This window comes from Pseudopipra pipra, chromosome 2 (genome assembly GCF_036250125.1).
Source record: "Pseudopipra pipra isolate bDixPip1 chromosome 2, bDixPip1.hap1, whole genome shotgun sequence".
Taxonomy (NCBI): Eukaryota; Metazoa; Chordata; class Aves; order Passeriformes; family Pipridae; genus Pseudopipra; species Pseudopipra pipra.
Window position 1 is genome coordinate 68591625 of NC_087550.1, and position 13712 is coordinate 68605336.

At 39.3% G+C, this 13712-nt stretch overlaps 1 protein-coding gene across 17 annotated transcripts in view; it reads left to right on the forward strand.

Moving 5' to 3' along the window:
- LMO7 (LIM domain 7) overlaps positions 1-13712 on the forward strand; it is a 131130-nt gene that overhangs the window by 73033 nt on the left and 44385 nt on the right. The window lies entirely within an intron of this gene.

Consider the following 13712-nt stretch of genomic DNA (forward strand, 5'->3'; position numbering starts at 1 on the left):
TTCAACTCTTGGTAATGTGACTTTTTTGTTAGTGTAGTTTTAAATTATGAGGACTCCCTTCAGTTTCAGAAAAATCGTAATGAAGGTTTTTTGTTTTTTTTTTTACTTTACCTGTAAAAAAGTCTAGAATCTGCTTTTACTGTAAATGGAGAGGAGGTAGAATCTTCTTGGTTTCTTGTTCCTTGGTTGTCAGTGGTCTGCGTGCCACCGCTGCTGTGGTTTGGAATAGCCTTCTGATAACTCTTCAGCTAATTTGGGATACCCAGTAAAGATGCTTTCGCACTGTTTTCACTCTCTATTGCTCAGATGTCTCTGCCAGGCAACTCACAAAACAAACAGCAACACTGGGTCAGTATCAAAGAGTGCACACTTTGAAGTAGGGGGCAAATGACAGTTATGAAAGGTTAGTCTTTAATGCTATTACAGGAGGTAGTTGTACAGGTTTTCATGCATTTGGCTATTAAGGTGTGTAATGCCCTGATTCTTACATACAGAAAAATAATTAGTGAGTAATTATTAGAAAAAATTACCTTGCACTTTCATTGGTGGTGGAGCATACAGCAGAGATTAATTTATAGCCAGAATTTGAATGCATGTGGCTCTTTGTGATGGTCAACACAACAAGATAGAAAAACAAAGAGAAAAGTATAAGACAAACTGGCTATAGATGGTCAATTTAAGACTTGTAGAAGAGGGAGAGAAGAAAAGAAGTTGTCTAATTAAATAAAGCAAGATGCAGTCCATTCTAATCTTTGTACCTGCAATAAAATTAATTATTTAAGAGAGTAAATACATTGGATAATTATATGTTTAATTTTTCATAGAGAATTGCTTTTTGGTTTGACTAAAGCTCTCTTACCACTGGTGGTGCTCCCTGGCCAGTCTTCAATTTGTGAAAGCACTTTGGTAAAGCTTGGTTGTACCCATGAAACACAGGATCCCTTATGCAAGCCAAAATTAGCAAAAATAAAAGCCTTTGTGAAGGAACTAGAATTTCAAAACAGTTTTTATTTCTGTAAGTTGCTCTGGAATCATGAGTGTGCTAGTGAGCGTATTTTTGAGGGGAATTGGTATGACATTCAAAATGAGTGCATATAAGATTTTACAAATTAAAATAATCACAGACAATTTAAATGTGCATTTATGTACTTTAAACAGCCTCTTTACTTCACATCCAGTCTGATTTCCATGCTATCAGCATTCATCAATGCTAAAATTTCAATGTCATTCCTTAACACAAGAATAAATTTGGGTGTGCATTTGACAACAGTTAATTTTGTCTCTTTGCAAAGAATAATACCTCTGTGCTTTTATTTTATTATTCTTTTCCTGGTGGCTTTCCTTTTTGAAGCATTGCATGTTTTTTGTTGGTAACTTCATTATGCAAAATAAGTTCAAATATATTCACCTGTGTACCTATCATGTGTCAGGGTTTTTCCTTTAGGGCCTTAGGTAATAACTATATTACTTTTCATAATATTTCAAGTAATTACATACTTGAAATTCTGTCTAGAGTTCATGCAACAGTTCTGGATTTCTTTCCCTAGCAGAAGCTTCCACGGATTCTTTCCTACCTGAAAAAAATTTTGGGGTACATATTTTTACATGTATTCAATGCACTGTTTTCCAAGTGAAGAGTTTTAAATGTGGAGTGGCAGTGGACTTCATATTTATCTTCTTTCCCTTTGAGAAATAAATATCTGACTATTGCAGTGGTTTTGAATCAGTGTCTTTCCAAAAATTAGTGCCAAACAGATGGCTGATTTGTTATATCATGAGCTGTTTTTGATAGTACTGATTTCTGTTACTAAAGATGAGGCTTGCCTAACTTACACTGCAGTATAAGCTATTTTTTTAGTATCTTAGAAAACTTGTATGCTATACTACTCTGCCATAAATGTATTTCAAAGACTGTTGTATGTCTTTGTGCCTTTACTTGATTAAAAAACCCCATCTTTGACAGGGACTTCTCTTAAATTTATTTTTAAGATATATACCCTAGCAGGTTAAGTGGGCCACTAATTACATCTACACTGAAATGTAGAGAGGATAATATATTAAGAGCACTCCAGCTGGTTTTTCATGGCCTTTTCCACCTGTCTAACACTATGCAGCAAGAAAGTGGAAGTATATTGTAAAACGCTTCCAGTGTTGTGTGGATAAAGTGGTCAACAGTTTGCCATCTGGCATCCAAACTTGATGATAATGCTCAAGCTTATCATCTGTGTGTGATGTCTGTGGATCAGGGGGTGAAGGTATATTCATCCTGTTCTTTTCTCCTGTACTTTATAGTGGTTACCTTCCTGTCAAGGGACAGATGAGTTTTGCTGCGGTTTGACAACCTATTCCTGAGCCATCAGCAGAGACTGATGTGTGCTTTCCTCATTAGAGGATGCTACTGGATATTCCTCCACTGCACTGAGTTAATTTCTACTTGTAGCTCTGTTAGCCTGAGGAGGAAAATCCTTGGAAATTATTGAGTCTTACTGTTGCAAGGTGCACATGGATGATGAGACCTCTGAGATTACTTGATGTGTGATTCTTCCCCAGTTGTAATTTGTTTCAGGTAGAATTAAGTGTACAGAGGAGAAACACCTGATTAGTTTTATTGAATTGTCTTTTAATTTTTCATCCTGTCTAGATTATCAATCTTAATTGGGGGATGATAAAGTCTCGGCTTTTCACTGAATTGTAAAACAATGAATATAGTGAGTGCACTGTTGCTGTTGGGATTTCTTAATCAAAGAGGACCAAAAGCTTGAGCTCAAAAGGGCTTCTGCCACAGACAATTCCAAGGTAGCAGGTCTGGATGTAGCAGTCGCTAATGCAGCATGCATACTGTCCCATGGGAAGCTGAGACTTGTAGCAAACTGGTGCCATAAATGTCATAAACTTTGCAGTTTAACCATTAGTTTAGTAATCTTTACAATGATTAAATGCAATAATAATTGCCATTCACAGGAGGTTTGAAACATCCTTAGTTTTCAGAAGCTGTGGATTCCTAGGTGAGAGTCTCAAGGTTTTATTTGCCCTTACCTGGGTGAAAAAGAGTGCCTGGTCTTCATTTGGAAATCACAAGGATTGTTGGAAGAAAAATTTATAGAATAACCTCTTCAAGAGCCCGAGGGTTACTTTTGTGTTGTCTTGGCTCTGAAGTTTGATTGATTTCTGAGGAGGATTGCTTACAACCACCATGTTTGTTTTAAGGAGCCTACTTCTCCAGTGCTTCATCTGGTTAGACGGTTGGTGAAATTCTGCAAATGGCTAACTGTAATTTCCAAGAGTTGGTGCATATAGTATCTTCTTTCTTGTGAGAACGAAGATTCCTAATTTAGCATTTACTCATGCACTCGTTAAAGATGTTGGGAATATTGCCATGGCCTCACTTGGAGCAGAATCGAATAATTTTGTTCCACTCCCTCCCTCTACCACCAGACTTAGTTGTAATAGCTTGTTGGAGCATTTTGGTGATGTCTTAATTAGTGTATTAAGCTTTTTTCCCCCCTCAGTCATCAGTTTTGCTACATACTTCATGAGTACTGGTGAAAGAGAGGTGTGAGATCATCTGTAGTTCCCTGGCTAGGATTGTTTTCCCATATCATTAATTTTGTTCAAGTTTTTATTCTCAGACTCCTCTAACTTTACAACAGAAACTCCTAAATGACTAATAGCACATTTGGTTTCAGTATGTTGGGACGCTCAGAATGGATATAAATGTTTCAGCTTCAGAGGTATATGGTCAGACTAGCTTAACTTTTCTCCTCCCCCACCCCTCCTTTTTTGCTTCCCACACAGGCTTTCTAGCGTTCTGGCAAAGCAAGTATTTGGACTTTTACCCATTCTCTCACTTTACAGTAAAGGAGCATTCATTTTTCCAACATTAAAAACTTGGCCAGAAACCCTGGCCCAAAACCCTTAATGTTTTGAGCAAATGTTTAAAAATACCCTCTGACTTGGCTGCTCTAAGTAGCTTTAAAAACACTGTTTTCTATTGCAGTGGACAAATTCTTTTTCCCCCAAAGAAGCTAACTAAGAAAGCTAATACTTATCCAATATTATTGATGACAACAAATTGAATTTAGACATTTCAAAAGTTATAGAAATAATTCTGAAGCCATAAGGAACCTCAATCAGAATAGTTGCCTCTTTAAGGAGCTCTTTTACTTGTGGATGTTGCAAGAGCTGAGGATGGGAGGTGGGAATTGCAGCCGATATGGAAAATATGTATTTGTCTTGCATCTTGTCCATTCTCTAAAACAGAAAGGCACATTTTTGCGAGAATACTACACTTTACTCAGTTTTTGTATCTTGTTTTTGTTTTAAATGGTATTGTTACTTCATGCCATGTCATCGGGGAGAGCTATTTAAGGGAATACATCCTCTTTCATTATTCTTTTCTGATAAGTTTGCATTGATTAATAGTTGACTTTTCATTAAGTGAAGAGCTCTTTCCTGGCTCTAAATATGTTTTTATAAATGCAGACAGATCAAGAAAACATATGAAATTATAAAGTTCGGTTCTACTTGCATGCCTCACTTCTTTTGGGCATATTTGATCACCCTAAGTTAATGGAGAACTGACTAGTAGAGAGAAGTCAGGTTCAGTCTGTGTTTCATACTGTTGTTCTCTGTGTGATGAGTGATGTTGTGCTCTGTGTTGCTAGGGTAACATGAAGAAACATAGAGGAAAATACGGTAAAATTCCAAAAAGGAAGCATTATATTTTTTTTCAGAGCTTCTTATTTGCTCATGAAATATTTTGCCAAAATATTGCTGAGAAAACCCAACAGTTCTTTAAAGGTTTTATTCCAAATGTAGAGACTAAACTAAATTATTCAGTCATGCAGTAGTGATTTACTTAAGGAAAAATTCCAGTGTCACTTTAATTTGTTTCCAAAATGTGTATCATGGAATAAGCTGTGATTACCTTGTACCTCAATTTTTTCATCTTTGGAAAAAAATTATATTTATTGATAGAGGTGGACAAAGCAAAGTCCTAGCTCTATGACTTTATGACTAAAAACTCTGCTTTTAGTAATCCCACATTAAATTGCACAAGAACAAAAAAAGCATTTTTTCTTTAATAATACAACAAAAGCTGAGAATAAAAAGAGGGGCTGGCATAGACACTGCCCCTATTCTATGCCCTCCTGTGCAATAGTTTGGCCAACACTACGTTGGAAGTGCTCTACATTGGAATTGCTCTTGAGGAAAAAACGAGCCATCAGAAATCTGAAGTGTCTCCCAGTACAAATCCCACGCACCCTCAAAATGCAGAGGGTCTGCCTCTTCTCCAGAGGATATCTATCCTCATGCATATACCTCATATTTATGGGTCTTTGCTTTCCTGAAGAGATGGTGACTGGAGCGGACTGAATCCCAGATTACTTCCCATTCACAGGCCGTGAATAATGCATCTGTAGCTTCTGCTGCTAACTCTGAGTCATCTCTGCGCTGAATTGTTTTCTGTGTATGTGTTATAACAGCAGCAGCTGAGCAGATACCTATTTCTACTGGTGACATTGGATGTTAGCACAGGCGTGAACACAGCAATACCCAGTGTAAGTTACTGTCAGTCATATTTTTGCTTTACCAGAGGATGTTTTTGTTGTCAAATATCTGGTATAAATTATGCAGTATAGACTTGAGTTCTGTTTTTTTATCTTATTTTGCACACCCTGAGAAATTCAATAAACCTTGCTTTTGAGTGTTATAAGTTGCGGTAAACTGTTTTGCTTATTATGTATCATCACCTGTTTGCTTGACACAAAAATAACAAAGCATTACATTTACTAGATCTTTCCCTGGGCATGGACCAAGGGAGGAGATTGAATGAAGGAGATGGTTGGGGTGTTTTTTTCCTCTTCTGTGTATATAGAGGCTGTAAAAATCTCCTGTCTCTCTGAGCAAGCAAATTTGTCTGCCAAATCCTAGTCCTTCCCAAGGGACTGCCTCTGAATTTATCCAAATTGAACAACTGTATTAATCCAGAGGGTTGAGTGTAAGAGAGTGCACATAGGTAGTTGCTGTGGAGTAGTTGGTCAATGGAAAATTTTTCACCTTGACCTCCATTGCAATAACTTGTTTACTCAAATCTGGAGATGGAGCAGAGGGTCTGAGCAATGCTTTGTGGGAATAAATGGGTCAGTATTGAGGGCTGTTCTAAAAAGTTACCTCTAACATCTGTGTGTGGGAAGAGGGCATGTTGAAATACTCCAGTTAGGTGTGAGAGTTGGGAGTAAAAAGGACAACAGTTTTGGAAATATTTAATAATGGCAAAGAAGCATCAGGCAGTAAAGTGAATTTTGGTAATGTCTTGAAAAACAGTACTAACTGTGAGTTGCCATGGTTGCTGCAGCTTAGCTGAAACAAATAATAGGCTTTATACATATTTTTAAAAATTTTTTTATAATGCTGTTGAACTATTTCTGGGCAAACTAACAGCTGCATGTTTTTGTGGTTTTGCATATATTTCTAAAAACTCTACACAATTGCACTTAATTGCCTATTTTGAAACTTAGTTTTCGGAGTGACTTCTCAGATATACCGTTTATTTTGAAAAGAATGCTGGCACAATTGTGTGTTCCCCATATTGATTTATGTTCAAAGTAATCTACAAAATTTACAATATGGTCTAGATTTGTGTGGGGGAATGAAGGTAAAGGATCTTCAAAACTAAATGCAAGAGAAGGTGATGACCCTGATGATCAACGGGATGAGCTCAAGTATGTTGCTTCTTGGAAGGAGGGAGTATAAAATCTCAATGTTTTGATAAAGTACAAGAAAGGAAAAAGGTAGAAGTGGGGTAACATTTAATATAATCCTTGTGCAAAGGTCAACTGAATTATATACAGGTTTTAAAAAAGGAAGAAAGCATCAGGGAGATAAATGGAGAGATTCAGCAAAATCATGTGCTCCAAGTTCTGAATACCAGAACTTTGGAGCATCTAAAAATCTATAGCATGTGTAAGTAGTGATATGATAGCTGTCTATGAGTTTATCTAAATTACAGTGTGTATTGCAGTAGTTTTTTCTTGAGAAGCACTTAATTTCACCTCTGAAATTAAAAAGTCCTCTTGGACGTGAAGAAACTGATTTCTTTGAGAACTTTCTAATGCTGTGTGAGAGCTGGGAGTCAACTGCACAACTGCTAATAGTTTGTGCATAAAGTCCATCATGAAAGTCAATGAATGTTCTCATGCTTCTTGGCCAAAGGGTATGGCATGTGTCGAGTGGCCTTCAGAAATAAAAAACCTGATATTTATTTTTGCATAGGTACTAGCCTAGATCTGGAATTTAAAGTAACCAATGCAGGCTGGGGAAACATTCTAGATTTTCCCTGGAGAAACCAAGCAAACAAAAAAGTACAAGAAATACACAGTTTAATTGCCTGGAATTAGTGAAGCTGCCGAGTTTTAGAGGGTTTTAGGAATGGAGTAAGGAAAAGACACAAAAAAGGGACCAGTCAACAAAGCTACACTGATTATTATAAATCTTAGAATCATTTATGTTGGAAAAGACCTCCAAGATCATCGAGTCCAACTTTAATTTTCTTTAAAATAGCATAAAATTCGGGCAGGAAGATGGAGGATCCTATCAGTCTCCTCTTTGCTGTAGCAACAACTTGCAGAGAATGTTCCATTCTGCTTCCCCTGCCCACCCCTCAGATGAGAGCCAGGGAGTGCTCAGGGTATTGTTCAGGCTTCTCTGCATACGCTTGTTCTTCTGGGGGTTTTATTTTTTCTTTTTATTTGACAGGCTTGCTTTCTTCTCTACAAAATACAAGTTTTCTCTTTGGGAGAACCTCTTGATTAGACTGGGATATGAGGAAGCTGGCAGAGATGGACCACCCAGGGAGGGGTCAGATAAGAGCGTGAGGAAATGGATAATGTTATCGTCTGGTGACTTGCTGGGGTTGATGCACTTTTCTATAAGTGCCTGGTTTTGTTTTCATAAGGGCTTTAAAGATGGTGTGGAAGCATAATGGCTGAGATCAGCAAGGAAGTGCCATGCTCAAGAGGCAGTGGGAGAGGACGGGCCCTGAAGTGATGGGAGGTGATGCATTCCCACGGAGGGTGTTGGCTGACTGTGTTCCCTCTCTGCGTTCTTGGGCATCTCTTCTCCGCCCCTCAGCCCTTCATTAGTAGGTGAGGGCACAGGGTGGGGACTGACTGCTTGGTCATCAGGGCCCATGGAATTCCTTGCTGCCAGACAGGGCTTTTTGGTGGGCATGAAGAAATGCTTTCTACTGTCATTTTATACCTGACTCTGTGTGGTGTTATGATGTAAGTGGGATTGGGTCCAGTGGATATGTTGCTATGGAAAACGCATGTGCTTTTTATAGTCAAATAGAAAGGTGCATTTCCAAACGCTGTTCTGGAGCTCTGCAGTCATAGCCCAACTGGTTTATTTCCAGCGTTCTCAGCAGTGAACTGGGGCTCTTGGAGTTGAATATCAATTTGCTATGAATCCAAGTGCTGGAGGAATGTCCTCATGTTTCTGTACCCATGCAGTAACCACATCTTCCACTGGAGCCTTTCTATTCTCAGCAGCACGTGGGAATTCATTGAAATCCGATAGCAGCAATATTTATAGCAGTTGAGTAGGTGGCCACAGAGGCTGAAATTTAGCACAAGCCTGCTGCTGGTTGGACAGGCCGCGTCTGTCTCCTGTGCAGTATACCTCCATGGGGGTGGAGAAATCCTTCAAGTCCTACTACATCTTCCTCAGAATCTCAGAAGCCTGGAGCTTGGCAAGGAGCTTGGGAGTGGGCTTTTCTTCAGTGTGCTGATCTGCTCCAACTCCCAGGCCAGGTATGGCTCTTCCAAGTCCTTCAAAGGGCATCTTGGAAGTGTAACTGCTACCTTGGTGAATGGAAATTCAAAGGGAGAGCAACAATACTTCTTTTTAAACAGAAATCTGTTCAAGTCCTGTGTTTGTGAGGTCCATAGTACAGAGGAAGGGAAGAAAACAGATTGGCAGCTGTTGGGGTTTCTGAAGTATTTGTCACCAAGGAATGGGTTTGGCACCGGGCAGGGTGCATTTGTCACTGGCACATTCCTTTCTGTCAGTGGGAGTGTCTCCGTCCTTTCTTTCTTCCCTTAAATGGGTTCAGATTTGTCTTATCTCTTTGGTCATGACCACACATATTCTTGGCAGCTAACCCTCGTTTAGGGGAGGAGGAAACTCTGTTCAAACTTGCTTGTTTGTTGGTTTTGGTTTTTTTAAATTGTTGTTTGATATGTATATTTAAAAGTGTTTCTATATAAGAAACAGACACTTAGAAAACCACATTCTCTGAATGGGATGCTGTAAAATAATCTTCCAGAATCTTTCTCAGAGTTCTGGGTATCTTCAGTTTGGTCTTGAGCTCTACATTCATTGTTCTTCCTGGAAAATAATATAGTGAAGTGTCAAAGTAGATTTGACATCATGAGTTTCTAGAGGCTGGAATTTAGTACGTTAGGATGTGGGGGAACCAGACCATACAATGTATTAGAAAAATAAAATCCAGACTATTGAGTCTGTTGTTTAAAAGTTTTGAAATAAGTCAGAAATAAATTCTTAAAATGCACTGCTCTTTTGTAAGGATGATTTCTTAAATTACTGTGATCTGCTAGCTCCTGTAAGGTCTTTGATTATCTACAATTTAAAAAAAATAATTTAAATACCCCAAAGTGCAGTAATATAATACTACCAAACTTTGCTTGCTCCTCAGCAATGGGAAGCACAGCGCACCTCTGGCTGGGGTGTTGTCACACAGGGACTCTCATGGTACTGGTGTGCGGAGCAGAGTCCTTCACCAGCCCCCTGCTCGCTCCGCTGCAGCAGCATGTTGCCTCTGCCATGGTGCTGGTGCAGTTGCTTGTATGATCATGCACTAAAACAGACCAGCAAGTTAATTTGGGGTTTGAAAATGTGTATTAGAAAAAACCCAAAGAAAGAAATGGGTGCAGCCCTCTGGTCCCAATGGGCAGCATGGAATGGTAGTGTGATTCAGAGTTGTGTTGGCATAACCACGGAGGCAGCAAATAGGAGCGGCTGGAAGGGAAAGGGAGATCAGGAAATCCTTAAACCAAGCTGCTGCCAAAGCCTTTGTATTGTCAGGCTAGGGCCTTGGTGACTAATTCTGCTATTTAACCTTGAGCAAACAGTGGAGCTGAGAATAAATTCCTTGAGCTGTGGCTCAGTGTGCTGATCTGCTGTGTCACTTTGCTTTATTCTTGTAGAGTGGTCCTCGTTAGAGAAACATCTGTTGGTCCATGCTGGCTGGGAGTAAGTGATGTTTGTCAATATGTGTTGTGTTCAAGTGTAACAGTGGTATTTGGTCTCTAAGCATATCACATACTGACAAGTGAGAGCTATTTCTGTCCCATTTGTCTCTTTTCTGTTTGCTAAAGGATTGACGTAGATGATACGGTTTACACAGAAGGTATTATTTCTCCACAGGTGGTTATTTCACATCTTTTTTATCAGTGTTCAACTTGGATTTGGGCAGTCGTGCTTCACAATTATAATTATAATATCCCATACGTGTTATCTTGTGGCCTTTACAATTTTGAGACCTCTTTGTTAGCTGGAATTTGGTATTGGGGTTAGGTTAGGTAATGCAGAATATCGGTGTTGGGTTTTTTTTAAGCTTCAAAATAAATGCTTAAATGCTGAGACTGTGGAAGGAGGAGATGAAGTATTTGTAGTAAAATTTTTCCAGCAAGATCTTAACCATTCTCTTTAGCAGCTTTCTTACTTTGGTCAGACATCTTTAGCAAAGTTGCATTGTTAACAAAAGGAGGTATAAAAAACCTCTGTGAAAATAGAGAAGTTTGTGTTTAAAAACACATGGAGTGATTTAGTAAGTACTGTTGCATCGTCATTTGGAGAGGAACTGACTTCTTTCAGTAGATTAACTTTAAGATGCAGCCTTGGCAGGGCCCTTCCGAGCAAAGCAGCAGCCTGCTTGTAGCTTTCAGCACAGTGGTGTTCACTTATTCAAGCCAGAAATTGGGTTACACAGAATATTTTCATAAAGATGGTTGGCACCAACTGGACTCTGTGATGATTTTGGATGAAAACATCCAAAAGCAGACTTCTTTCACAGTAGCCAAATGTAGGATTGACATTTATTTGCATTGATGAAGATTTATTTGTGTTGATTCAGCAAGTGGGCTACCCCTTCAGTCCTTCTGCTCAGACTGCGTCTATTCTGACAAGTTGTTGAAAAGGTTTAGAAAACAATAGACGTAGTTCAGAGGAGGAAAGTAGTAATGCAAGGGAAGAAACCTTGCACATGAAGAGTAAACAACTTGTGAGTTTGCTTCTGTTGTTGGCAGAGTGAACATGTGAACAAAGCATGGTCTGTGATTCCAGTATGTGAAATATCTCCCTGCCTGCATTTTGGGTCTCAACTGTACTGACTGGTTTACCTGAATGTCCTAGTACTTGTGTTCTTTATAACCCAAGTACACAGGCCTAGTGTATTTATGGTTATTCCAGTATAGAAAATATATTGAAATATAAAGACAATTGAATATTGCTCTGTTGCAAAATGGTTGACTGAAATTATCCCAGAGAACTAAAGGAAAGGAGGTGTGGACATCATCATGTTCAGTCACCTAGCTTTGGTCTTCGTGAAGGTTGGCAGCCTTCTTGATATAGGCTTCAGCTGGCTAAGGGCAGAATTTCTCACTCCTTACTGGGCTACTGAAGTTTGGAAGAAAACTTTAAGGCATCCTTAACAAGGGCATGCATGGCCTCTGCTTTTATAATTGCAGAAAGGCAGAAGTTCTGCTAATGAAAGACTTTGAAGGTAAAGAATGTGAACCTTTAAAATGCTCTCCATTGGGTATGGGAAGTGGAATGTTGGTACACACCACCACAAGAATAGTTTGCCATCCTCTGCTTGGCAAATTGGTCTGTCTCTAGTAACACCTTAGGTCACAGCCATGGTGTGTCCAGCAACATGGACACTGGAAAAGAAGTCAACCTACTGAAAAAAATGAAAAGGAAATTTTTTTTTTCTTCAAAAATAGTCTCCAGTGAAAGAAGAATAGCAATTTGTTTTGGAAGGGATTAAAACAAACAAAAAAACCCCAAAACAAATGTGCAAATATTTAAGATTAAAGGAGAAGAGTTCCTCCTTATCTGTGAGAAAGAAGTCACTGACTACAAAGCCAGAAGCATCTCTGACATGTAATATTAAGGAAGCTGCAGGCAAGGATGGTGCAGGTCACATCCATCTCAGGACTTTGCGTGCCTGGTAGCCTGATTTCTTTAGGATGTGGAGATGGGCAAGGCACTTACAGTTACACAGAGTGGAAGTGGGTGCTCTCAAACTAGGAGGAAAGAGAAGGAGGGGACGGTCTGCGTCCATGATGATTGTCACGTCGCATTGAACATTACATTTCCGTGAAGAGCTGGCCAGGCTCTGTCATCGTTTCAGTAACTTGTGACGGTCTCCTATGGTTTAATGGTTTATTCTACCTTTTTCCTGTAACCTTTGACTGGCTTGTTCCTAGACAAGCAGGAACAGGATAGGTGCCCTATTACATTGTTGGTCTGGCATGTTATGGGGCTCTGCACAGGTCTTTCTGCTGCTGTATGTGAAGTCTTTTCTATTTTGTTTGAACCCCTTCACCGTGCTGTGTGTGAATCTTGCAGCTGAACCAGCTGCAAACCAACATCTGGGGCAGGTGAGAAGTTGTTTCTATGTATTTAAGCCATTTACCCTTCCATAACTGCTGGCACTTTGGGCAGGAGTGTTGTTCAGTCACTGTCTGCAGTTCAGCCCTCAATATTTGCATCTGATGACTAGGTCTGTGTTACCCCACCTTTGTGAGCCCCCCCATTCAAAAAATTTCTTCTTGTTCTTAAAATGAGCAGGAAGACAACAGAATCACTGTGTCTGCTGGTGCACTTCCAAGGTGTGCTACAGACTGGGTATATATATAAAAGAAGATTTTACTAATATTAGTGATTGCATATGTATTTAATATTTTTTGAAAAACATGTATTTGTATAAAAGAAACCAAACCCCTTCTACCCACCATACAGCATCTGTCTCCAGATGTCTCAGTTTCAGTTCCTCATTTTTTGGTCTGAAAAATTTTCTCTAGGCTAAAGTGTTCTCTGTGTTTGAGACAAATATCTTAGAAAACAATACAATCAGGGAAAAAGTTACAATTAAATCTCCTTTCATATGGAATTGACTATCTGAGGTTGTTCAGCGTGGAGAAGAGAAGGCTTCAAGGTGACCTTGTCACAGCCTTCCAGCACCTAAAGGGAACCTACAAGAAAGCTGGAGATGGACTTTTTACTGGGACATGTAGTAATAGGACAAGGGGAAATGACTAAACTGAAAGAGTGGGTAGGTTTAGACTGGATATTGGGAAGAAATTCTTTACTTTGGGGGTAGTGAGGCACTGGAACAGGTTGTCCAGAAAAGTTGTGGATGCCCCATCCCTGTAAGTGTTCAAGGCCAGCTTGGATGGGTCTTTGAACAATGTGGTCTAGTGGAAGGTATCCCTGCCCATGGCAGTGGGGTTGGATCTAGATGATTTTCAAGACCCCTTCCAATCCAAACCATACCATTCTGTGATCTTCCTGGCTAATAGAGGTTATATTTCCCAAAGTCAACAGCTTGTTTTCCACTTCTGTTTTGTCAGTAACTAAATTAAAGGTAATTAAAAAATCATAGAGCCTTTCTGTGTACCTCT